This window comes from Pectinophora gossypiella, chromosome 10 (assembly GCF_024362695.1).
Source record: "Pectinophora gossypiella chromosome 10, ilPecGoss1.1, whole genome shotgun sequence".
In the NCBI taxonomy this organism is placed as follows: Eukaryota; Metazoa; Arthropoda; class Insecta; order Lepidoptera; family Gelechiidae; genus Pectinophora; species Pectinophora gossypiella.
This window is the reverse complement of record NC_065413.1, coordinates 13,141,554-13,154,314: the sequence shown is the minus strand read 5'-3', so window position 1 is coordinate 13,154,314 and position 12,761 is coordinate 13,141,554. Positions and strand designations below refer to the sequence as shown.

The following is a 12,761-nucleotide window of genomic DNA, read 5'->3' as shown; positions in this document are numbered from 1 at the left end:
AGTTACGTCATTTCGCAAGGTGTTATGGTTGAGGAGAAGAAATGACAAGAAACTGCAACAGCAACACAAATCTTTTAAAAACCAATGAGGGTATACATTACAAGTTATTTAATAACTAGAGGAACAGATTCAATACCAGACATTTTTATCATTTAGGTAGTCATTAATCTTCTACATAAAGTAAGTTTCACATGAGCTTTAAATAAGGTTAAAGGAAGGCAACATTCTACAGTGCCATCCATTTTTTTTGGGAACATGGAAAAGTTCTGGAAAGTTCTTCGTTAGTAGATATCTATGCCTTTTAAACCATCGATATAAAAGTAAGGCTGGGATTATAAATAGCAATAGAATACTACGGTGTAAGATTATTTACGTTTTTAATCTTTCAGGTAGCGATTTTTCGATCGTCCAAACAACAAAGGGGAAGACTGTAATGGTGTTTCAGAATTTTACGTTTTCTAACAGCTGGAACTCAAGATGTTGGTATTGTTCAAAGAGGAAGTCCTTAGGCTGCCCCGCTAGCGTTATGCTGAACAACCAGAATAAGATTACAAGGTACAACAGGGATCACAATCATTTGCCTGCATATATTAACTTTGGCGATTACGACAAATACTTGTAAAAATAAAATTTTTGTTCAACTGCACTAATTATAGGATAAGAAAAGAAGAAGCGAGTTTTAGAACCGGCAAAATAACATAACATAACAAAAATAGCCTATATACGTCCCACTGCTGGGCACAGGCCTCCCCTCAATCAACCGGAAAGGGTATGGAGCATACTCCACCACGCTGCTCCACTGCGGGTTGGAGGAGGTATTTTTACGGTTAATAGCCGGGACCAAGGCTATTAACCGTAAAAATACCTCCTCCAACCGGCTTAACGTGCCCTCCGAAGCACGGAATCAACTTATTTTTTCAGACAATCAGGTGATTCAAGTCTGTAAAGTCCTTACCAAACAAAGGACAGTCTCACAAAGTGATTTCGACAATGTCCCCATCGGGAATCGAACCCCGACCTCCAGATAGTGAGCCTAACGCTCTAACCACCGAACCGGCAAACTAAATTAAAATTACCTAGTTAAGTTCGCTCGATGCTATGGTAACAGCGCAGCATCAATAGAATATTATGTCATCGAAATCCGTCCATCGTGAATTCCCGCTCCTAACTAATAAGCTTTTGTCCCTGCCCACCCTATTAGGGATAACGAGTGTGAGTTTCATCTCTCCATACAAGTTCCATAAATAAAATACAATACTTATAAAAAACTTATAACAGTTTGTATTAAAAAGACAGCGTTATTTAGAAAACTGCTGAAATCCTCTTACTTACTTTCTAAATGCGTCTAAAATATTGTGAAAAAAGCGAGTCGTTTGACGTTTGCGTTTTACTTCTTGATACACAGCTGACTTGGTAGTGTTTTCAGTATTTATTTTTAATATAATTTGAAGCTATTTATTTACTCGTTGTTAAAGGAGTAATAATAACTCTTAAAGTTAGTTATAAAATGTTTTGTGACCTAAGTACAATCTTAAATACAAGTTCATAACATAACCTCAAACAATGAATTTCTAAAATGTTAGAAGTTATTGTTGATTTTGTGAAAGTGTTTAAAGTACCAAGACTGTACCTACCGTGGATAATGTTATGCAGATTAAAAATACCAAGTTTATAACAGTGTAAGTACTCTGACACTGCCTTAGACTTAAGAGAAGTTATGTCAATTTTAAAGTTTACAAATAAATATAAAATGTTCTTTAAAATTAAATTTATATATACATCCTAAAGAGTAGTACCCATATAGCAGGTATGCTATATATTTAGAGTACTGGTTTAATAATACAGTATTTAATTCTAATATCTTGTAAGATTTGTAGTAAGAAAAATGTAAGTACCTACTAGAGTTTTCAATAATTGAGAGGTCTATCAAAGCAAAAAATAATAATTTTAAAATAGATAGGTTTATTATAGAAATTTTCTTAAGACACTTGTTGTCCTCGCTGTTGCTATAATTATAATTATAAATGTTGTTATAATAACTAATGTCTTTAATTTTTTTGATGTGGATCGTTTGAGGGTAAGTAACGTGTTTCACATGTTTCATTTTTCTGTTCTTTAAATTCTGGTCCCTTGATATTTAGTAAGACATAATTGGATTGAATGGAAATCTTACATATTATTAGGGATGGCAGAACTCAACTAAACAGCAATGTTTATTCTGATTTTTGATATATATTTTCTAATAAGTGCAATATTTTACTAAAGTTTTTTACATTAGAATGTTTTTTTTTGTATGAAACTAAAATGATAAGTAAGTTCTTTCTATTTTGTTTTCATTTTACCATCAATACTATTTTATCTTACTTTTATAAAATATTTACTTACTTGCAATTAAAAAAACTAATTTATTTGTTAATTTCTTTACTTAATTTAAAATAAATGCCTAAATACATTTGTTCAGTTGTTTTATTTTCAATAACTTAAAATTTAAAATAATATTATAATTTGAAAAAGTTTGTGTTACTTTTGATTGTGAAATGTACACTTAATTTATTTCAGGACTCAAAGTATTCTCCGAAAGTTACATTGGACCTATGAAGAAGGAATTTAATGAGAAGCTTAATAATCTAATGCAGCGAAAGAAAAACAATAGTGTGTATTTTATGGACAGAGATAGATATGAGGACTTTATAAAAGAAGTTAAAGACATTAAAAATAAACGTTATAAAGACTTTGATGATTACAAAATGTTAAACAGTTATGATATTTTAGAACTTAATGGTAAGGAAAAACTTATAGTACCTAAAAATGAGAGTAATAATGTTAAATTTTATGTAGCTACTGATGAACTATTTGGAGTATTACACACTATGCATTTACTTTTTAATCATGCTGACCTTAATACTATGGATAAGGAAATTAAAACTAAATATTGCAATGTTTCTAAAGAAGTAATAAGGATTTATACAATGACCTGCAAAGTTTGTAAAGAAAAATAATAATAATAAAAACACGTAATAAAGGGTTCTTACCGCGTTTAAAGCAGGGTTACTCCCGATATTTCGACACTGTTGCAAGTGCCATGATCACCCGAACAACCCCCCGAGAACCCGTTATTATGTGTTTTAATTATGATAATAACCCCGTAAACTTAAAACAATGTTAAAAAATTAATAGTCTATTTTTTTAAATATACACAACGGTTGTCTATGAAAATATATTTTTGCTATTACTACTTTGTTTGTTTTATTCATATTGGGACCTACTTTAACTTTTTAACAGAGAGTGTTTGTCTGCATAATATAAATAGGTTCATTAAAAAGGTGTGAAATGTTTTATACAATCTTTTTTCCTGTTTTTACTTCGCCGCTATTGCTTAACCCTTTATATTCTTGCAATATAGCTTCGACTTAAGGGTCTGTTTTCCTACTTGCTTCAGAAATACCACTGTTTTCAAAAGACTAAAAATTTTCAGCAAGTTGTGAAATAGGCCCTCAGAATATACTAACGTCTTTCTAGCCAGTTCGTTATTTTTCTATTGCTTTTGAATCCATGTTTGTATATAAAGAATTCTTACACTCATATTTTTTTCCAGTAAAATTCATGACTTCGCGTGATGGTGAAAAATTGTTGAAGTTCGGAGATTTTACGTTCACGAGAGAACAAAAGGAGGAAGGTAGATGTTGTTGGATTTGCTACACACATTCAAGTGTAGGATGCTCTGCAAAAGTCTACACTGAAATGGATAAGTTGGTGTACGCAAAAAATGTTCACAACCACCCCCCAACTGAGTTTTTTGTCTGACATCAATTGATTTTCGCATCAATTTCAAGTACAAGTAGGGTATTAAACGAACGAAATGCATTAAAAAGGCTTTATACATAATATTTAACGGAGATTTTTTTACTTCAATTCTTTTTTCTTATTACTAATGCATGACACCATGAAATGACGAACTTTCATGCGGCCAGTGATTTTGGTCTCGGTTTGAAAGTGCTTGATATTTAAGAGTCAGATTTTATATTTTGTAATATTAGAAGCAAATTCGAGGCAATATATATTAGTGTCGCCTTAACAATTACACTTATTCTTACACATGAGATTTGATGTCGATTGAAATAAGTATTTTTATGTGGTGATTATTTTTTCATCTCTGTAAGTATTTGTTGTCATATTTATATTGGTGCTAATTTTGTGATATAAAGACGTGATCTCTTATATTTTTGTAGCTCTTGCCTCTATTGTCTGTTAAAGTAGTTCGCACAATGAAAACAAATATTTTCAGTATTATATATTACACTTACCTATGATAGTTTTGTCTTCCTCGGTTCTTATTTTTTGTACAAAATATAAAATAATAAAATAAAAAGCGTTTTTTATTCTCCTCACTACCTACTTTTGTTTAAAATTATCTTTTTACACCAACATTACTTGTTACCAAATTCCGCCGTTGTTACCCTATCTTCTGAGGGTTCGAATCGCACTTATGGTAACTATAAAGGGTGTTAGTGACATCGTAACGAAAACTTTAAGGGATGAGTCAGACCATGATTCTGAGTCGATATCAAGTGGATTTTCAATTCTATAATTTTGCGACGGAAAATTCCACTTGATATTAACTCAGAATAATCAGCTGAATCATCCCCCTCAGTATTCGTTACGATGTCACTTACACCCCGTCCAGGTACATACGGTAGCCATACAAGTAGGTATGGGTGTTAGTGACACCGTAACGAATATTGAGGGGGATGATTCAGACCATGATTCTGAGTTGATATCAAGTGGAATTTCCTGTCCAAAATTCGTGTTTTTTTTGTGTTTTTTTTTTAATTATTTTCCTATCCATACTTTTGCGACGGAAAATTCCACTTGATATTAACTCAGAATCATGGTCTGAATCATCCATAAAAGTTTTCGTTACGATGTCACTAACACCCTGTATATGTACTATTTTTTATGAACGAGGAATACACTATATCGTGGATTTTTCTTTTGAAAGCGGATCGATGCGTATACTTTTACGCACTATTCAAGTGTTTAACTTTGATACTTACCTAAGTGTAGACTTTGTACTTTAGAAGCATGCCACTTAGTTCCATTTTTACACCTATTTAATCAAACTAATAATGTTTACAAATTTCAGGACGTGCATTCTTCATACAGTCCTTACGAGGGAAGCCTTTGATAGTATTTAACAAATACACCTACTGCAAACATTCATTTAGAAACGGCGTCGTTCGGTGGACTTGTTCCACACACTCCTACAAATGCTGCAAAGCTGTGGTGAAAACTGCTGGAGCCCATATTATTGAGGTCAAAGGAACACATAACCACGACGCGTCGGAACTTCTAATAAATAGAGGGAAAGCTGTCATAGACTTCGGGTCGTTTTCTGAAAGACTTTTATATAAATCTGTTAGGGATTTTTTTCCAGAGTAATAGAGGTGGAAAAAGTATTTGTAGGTTTGCTTAGGTCGATTTAGGTGGACCGACGTTCATTTTAATTTAGAATACGCGCCACAAAGGAAGTCCCGCGGATTTCAATAGAATTGAATGACAAGTTGTAATAATTCTATGCAGATACTGCGACGCCAGTGCCGCGGCGGCCGCGGGACTTCTTCAGTAGCGTGGACATTAGTTTGAAAGTCTCTTTTACAACTATATTGTTTTTTTAACTCTATTGTATTTAGAGTTGTCACACAAAAGAGGAGCTCGGTGGCGCAGCGGTTAACGCGCTCGGTCTGCGATTGTTGAATTAAGGCAACTTTCGCAAAGGCCGGTCATTGGATGGATGACCACAAAAAAAAGTTTTCATCTCGAGCTCCTCCGTGCTTCGGAAGGCACGTTAAGCCGTTGGTCCCGGCTGCATTAGCAGTCGTTAATAACCATCAATCCGCACTGGGTCCGCGTGATGTTTTAAGGCCCGATCTCCCTACCCATCCATAGGGAAGGCCCGTGCCCCAGCAGTGGGGACGTTAATGGGCTGATGATGATGATGACACAAAAGTAAAATTCAGTTTGATCCGCTTGAACAGATATTGATTAATATATTTGACCATGGGTCATCATGGTATTGATTTATTTATTGGGCTGGACCCTTGTCTGTCCCTTAGTTAGATGTGGGCGATGTATGCTTTTAAAATATCTATTTAAATATCATTAGTGGACATTTACGAATATTTATAGTAACGGATTGACGTATAAAATAGTGATTTTATAACCACATATAAAATACTTAAAATTTAATTAAAATCCACATTCCCGAGAAATGCATTTTCGGAGGTATGTATTGGACTTGTTTTCCCTTCGCGGGTTGGAAGGTCAGGCAGTCGCTTCTGTAAAAAACCGGACCTGTCAAATCTTCAGGTTAGGTTAGCGGACCCTTTGCAAAACGGGATAATTCTAAGGAGATGATGATAATATACTTAAAACGTGTGCCCTAGTTTTTAAAATAATATCTCCAGTTTCATAAACTAATTGGAATATTTTATTAAGTCAGATTTCTAAAATATGCACATACAAAGTCACTGCCATGCCAAGCAATAGTATGTCTTACCGTTTAAGTGTATATATTTAAAAGCAATATTCTTTGACATATCCGGTATCATATTACATAAATTATATTTATCTTGTATATGCATACATGTGTGAGTAAGGCTTTAAGGGTAGATGTAGTTGACTTTTTGGTATAAATTCTAAGGACGAAGATTCTTGGACATAGTTTTTCGATATTCTCCATCGTTTTTAAGCCTAGTCACAATTTTAAAAATTACCTATTTACTAGGTTGGGAGAACACTTTGTCAGACCTTAGTGGAGTTACTTGATAAAGTAGTTAGTCGGTAGGTATGTTCTCTTCGTCATAATTCGAATTTTGGTTGGTAAAGACAACTATAAAGCCCATAACGGGACTTGTCTTAAACCTTGTCTATGAGACATACTTATTCCGCACTATGCTTTTCAAGTTTTCATATCGATAAAGTGTTCTGTCATTTTATCCTTTTTAAAGTTATTGTAGTAATTATAGGTTGTGTTTTTAGTCAAATGGTAGCTGTGAATTTTGCTTAATTATTATTTGGTTGTGATATTTATTGTTGTTTTTTTTAGAGAGGAATCTCGATTGTTTCCTTGAATAAGAAAGGTTTATTAGCGGTGATAATGTAACTGAGATCTCACGATAGGATTCATAGTTTTTTTTTTTTGAGTAATAATGTAGAGAGTGTTAAACCTAAGCAATTCCCATTCATAGTACAGGTACGTACTTACTTCGCTCATAAATATCGAGAAGCATTTATTTTTATTAATCGATACTTGTTAATTTGTCTTCTCTTCTTTGCGAGTCGATGGCGATTGTTAATTTGTTATTATTGTCGATAAAGTGTCAATGGGAAATATAACGAACATTTGAATTTTTTTATTTACTTAAACAATTATAATAATCATATTTCAGTATTTTGCTTTTGGATGCAAATGTCAACTCTAAAATTGACATTTCGCGAGACAGACTCACCAAACATTTAAATTAGCCAAAGTTAGCTCTATACTTAGGTATTGACATGTTGTATTTAAAAATATACAATTTATGTTGCTTTGTCATTACTGTATTACAGCCGGGTCTGCATAACAACCGCGTCGCGAATTATATTGAGCGCTTCGACCAATAGCCGTTTGACGTCCATCTACGTAGATAACATTCTTATCGTTTATTGGTCCAAGCGCTCGACATAACTGCGCCGCGTGCGGCTCGGTTGTCATGCAGACCCGGCAGATGTGTGTATTAGAAGTAGATAAACTGTGATGTCAATGTTTTTTTTGTGAATTATAGGCGATCAATTTTAATAAATATTACATAGCCATATTCTACTTATTTTACTACCTGTTTATAAAGGTAAATCCTATTAGTTCGGTTTGAAAAGTAACTGAGATTGTTTTTTTTTTCAGACTATTTAATCGGACTAGCTTTTTTACCCTAGTAGATAGCGTGTATATGGTCCCGGCAGCCTATTTTGTACCTTTTGAGTTTGGAATTGGTAATGTTAGGTTATAATATTTGAGACTTAGTATTTTTATACTTTTAATTCATTTTGAAAAAGGCGCCATCGAATAATTTTTAACCCTAGAAAAACAGCCAATGAACTTTTTGAATTATGTTGCTTTTGTTTTTTTTTATTTATTTTTTGTATAGGTAATTTAATTACATTAAATTTAATGTTTAGAAGATAGTCCTACTCTGTCGAAGATCGTGCAAGATGTGCCCGTGCTCTGTCAAGCCTCCCGCTAATATGAAACTAACCTAGTAGATGTCGAAATACTTGTTGAAACCAGAAGAAGTCCACCTGAAAGCCATTTCCAGACTATATCTCGCATATACACGAACACGCGTGAACACGATTCTAAAGTACGATCTTAAGTACCTATTTATACGGTTTATATATGTCTATGCAAGTTTTTTTAAAAGTCCTATTTTTTTTCAGATTTGTGTCCAATATGCGGCGATGTGACAAACGGATTTCACTACGGTATACACACATGCGAATCGTGCAAGCATTTCTTCAAACGGACCATTGCACTCGGAAAGTCTAATACATATAGCTGTACCTACTCTATGAAATGTGACATCAACCCTAAAACTAGGTACAAATGTAAATATTGTAGATTTAATAAGTGCCTTAGAGCTGGGATGAATACAAATTTGGTACGACAAAGAAAGGAAATAGGGGGTCGATCGCAATTTTACACGCGTGGTATTTTAAAATGGGAGGATATTTAGTTTCTACAGTACTGTGATGTGTAGCCGTTATATGGTTTATGGTTGTATTATTTGAATCTGTATTTTTAATTATTTTCCCCATTCCCGAGAAATGTTTTTCGGAGGTATGTGACCTGATTTATATTGGGCTGGTTTTCCCTTCGCGGGTTGAAAGGTCAGACAGTCGTGTAAAAATCCGGACCTGTCAAATCTTCGGGTAAGTGGACCCCGTGAAAAAGGCGTATAAACCGCGCTGTTTTGGCACCATCTAAAGCTTCATACACACCAAGCTTTAGATAAATAAGACATACCTACTTATTGAAGTTATAAAGAAAAATAATATGAGAATAATATAAACTTTTAAACTTACTTAAAGGAACGTCCAGTTCTTGGGTAGCGACTGTTCTCGTGAACTTCATTCGCGGACGGACAATATGCTGAAGGCTCCTTTCTCAAGGTCTGGTTACTACAAAGTGTCTTTTACCTTAAATTCCACGCACTTGTGGAATGATTTGCCTTCTGATATCAGACAATCGAAGTAATTAGCTATATTCAAAACTAAACTTCACTATTGTTTCTTGGCTAAATCATCGTCTTGCAACTAATATTTTATTTTACTTATATGTACCATTGTATGTATTTATCTATAGTATGTGTTTAATATATATATATTTAGTATATATAATTGTGTATGTATATATAAAATGTGTCTATTGTTTTATTTTACGTATCTGCGCGCTACACTGCAGCTGTACAAATGTACCATATCCTTTGCCGAAGGTTGTCTGTCGCTCTTAGCGATAAGGCCGCCTTTGCCCACCTTAGAATAAGTTTATCCTGTAAATGTTTTTGTGAATTTGTGTGCAATAAAGTGTATTTTATAATTTGTCTTCGACCTAGGTTTAACATTACTACACTGCCGTTAATGTCTGATAGCAAATAAGTAGGAAATAATAATATTGTCCAGTTAAACAGTGAAGCAACTATGATTGCTTAGAAACGTTTTTAGACTTTGAAAGTAAATTAAGTAAGTAAGAAAGTAAATTGAAAACTTATTAAGTAATGCTTAACAATATGGGATGCAATTAAAAAAATATTACAACTACCCCTCGGTCATACTTTAGTTTTCAATCGTATAACGTCAATGTGTAGTGTCTGTAAAACGAGAAGTTTTGCATGAAGTGTCCCGGGTTTACTTACTTGATCTGTTTTGGAATGAATCCAAATAAATTCCTGCCAGATTCGTTCTAAATTATATTTGAATATAATATAATTTAGATATATAATATGATTTAGATTCGTTCTAAATTATATTTGAAAAGTGTTCCATATTCAAATTTTATTACTAGCTTTGTAATGGGGTATAACTTGCCAGTGTCAAACAGTTTTTTTTTCTAATTTATTATAGAATATGTATTTAATAGAGTATTAAATTTTATTTGGCGTGGCTCTCGTACCCATTGTGTTATAATCATGCTAGCTTTTTTATAACAATGTTTTACTGTATTTAACATAAATAATGTTTTACATTGAATACCATTACGGTGTCTCTGAATTACTTTAAAAATATTTTTATTGGACATAGAATATACATACAAATTTGACAGAAGGGTAGAAATACCTAAAATTAAACATCCTTTAAACTTATTTTTTTTAAAATACATTTATACATTTTATTGAATACCATAACATTTTAGAAATAAATAAGTACTATAATATAATATATACACTTAATATATAATAATATATATATATACCTTATGAATGTAATCAATGTTTCAATTATATATCCATTTCATGTGTTGTGTTTATTTAAATATACTTAATTTGAAATAATTAGTGTTTAGTCTGAGATCCTAAAGTCCTCTTCTTCTTCTTATCGTGTGGGTTGTGAGGTAGAATACCAACCTCATCAACCCTGGTGTCAGGGTTATAATTGAGCCGCCAAAGGCCCCTGACATGGCTCACGTAACGATTACTCACTTACTTACTTACTTTTACTTATTGATCCTAAAGTCCTAATTTTCAATAAAGGAGAATTTTATAAAATTGTACCCTACTTACTTCTAAATTTGGTCAACACTTACCTTTTATTTATCTTTTAGTAATCCATTTTGAAAGTTTGGAATACTCGTATGTACTTTAGTTTTAGTATAACACTAACAATTTTATTCTCGACTAATTCCCTGTGTAAAATTCTCGAATTATCAGCTGTTACCATACCTTTCAAATCCAATTCCAAAATTTAGAAACAAACATTCAGAAGCTGAAATTATTAGGCGCGTATTTTTATTTCTTTCAGAACTTAAATAAATAAATATATTTATTCGTAGTTTAGAACAACAATTCTATTTTTAATTTAATTTGTAATCAACAGGATGTCCGGTTTGCGGTGACGTCGTATCTGGTATACATTACGGGACAAGGACTTGTGAATCTTGCAAATTATTCTTCAAGAGAACCCTTCAGATGAATAAACAAGATACTTACATTTGTAATGGTGTTAGGGGTGTGTGTAGTATCACCGTGGAATCCCGGGCTTGGTGCAAAGCTTGTAGGTTCAAAAAGTGTATTGCTGCTGGCATGCAGCCCTTGATGGTGAGGAAAAAGCAAGGGAGACCGACGAAGTTTGGTCTTTGGTAAAGTTCGTTTTTAGTGAAATAAAACATAAGACATATATATATTCAGAGGCAGAGGACAGGAGTCCTAGTATGGCTTTGAAGTAAGCTACTCCGGGCGCCATCCCACTCGCGTCCGACAAAGTACTGTCGAAGACAAGAAGCCAGCACTGCCCTATTTTTCCCTAAAATAGTAGCATGGAGAATGCTACACCGACAAGAGCGTGTCTCTTAAATTAATGATGATGATGATGAAAACATAAGCGCACGACTATATCCGAATGGGATAGTCAGAGGTACATCCATCATAAGATGAACTAAGTACCCACACTTCACCGAGCTTTCTGTTAGACCAACGTGAGTGGTGAGCCGCATCGCTGACTATAACAGTCGCGCCAACTGTGTTAGTGAAAACTGCACTTAAGATAATTTATTGGTGCAAGTCCATTATTGGTGCAATAAAGTATATAAAAATCTCAATACACCCACATTTGGTATTGAAGTCTTATGATAGTTATGTACATCAGCTGGTAGATCATCAACCTCTCGTCTATAAAGTATCCATGATATTGTTTTGAACTATCGCGATTTACACACATAATTAACATAAGATCTATAGTATCTAATCGTGAACAATATATACAAACAGTATATGAAAATCATTTAATTATAATAATGTCATTATATTTTAAAACTAGCGTACGTACTTATACTTTTGCACTAACATAAATTGAATTAAAGCAATTCTAAATTCATTTACAGAGTAATTTTTGGAGTCCGTTACTGAATTTCGAATCAATACAAGTACGCTAGTTCGAAAATAAACAGCACTGAGTTGTCGAACTAGCGTACGGTCACGCACGAGCATTAATATGTATATACTTTGGTACCATGTCACATTAACTTTTTTGACTAATTGTAAGTCTCACTAAATGTCAAATATGTTAGTGACACAGAATTCTAAAGTGGGTACATTATATTGCTCATGACTGTACATACTTATACTTTTGCATTAATATAAATCGAAATAATTTAATTCGAAATACGGACTACAATACATACACAATATACATAATATATTTTTATTACGGACTCCAAAAATTACTTATTATTTTTGGCCCCGTCAATAACGTGATAACGCTAAGGAGATGATGAATGTCGAAGTTTTCTTGTAGTACATTTTAAGATAATTAGTTGTAGTATGGTGTTTTGAAAGAGGCTTAAGTACTTTTCATTGTTATGTGAAGAAATGGGGATTTAATGAAATGTTTATGATGTGTAGTTTCATTATGTGCAATAAATTATATAAATTATGATTAAATTTATATTTTAATATACATACATTAATTACATTATGAAAATACGCATTCTCTAAAATACAATAATTATTGTCGCA

The 12,761-nt window shown here is 33.0% G+C and overlaps 1 long non-coding RNA gene across 2 annotated transcripts; it reads left to right on the top strand.

Annotated features, from left to right (window-relative positions):
• The first annotated feature begins 207 nt into the window (after positions 1 to 207).
• On the top strand, positions 208 to 12,278 carry LOC126370170 (uncharacterized). Of its 2 annotated transcripts, XR_007566819.1 has the most exons (3): positions 208 to 1,679; positions 8,473 to 9,204; positions 11,125 to 12,278. It is a non-coding gene; the product is annotated as an uncharacterized LOC126370170 (long non-coding RNA). The 2 variants fall into 2 exon arrangements; XR_007566818.1 differs by lacking the exons at positions 8,473 to 9,204; positions 11,125 to 12,278 and adding an exon at positions 2,560 to 4,181.
• The last annotated feature ends 483 nt before the right edge of the window (positions 12,279 to 12,761 follow it).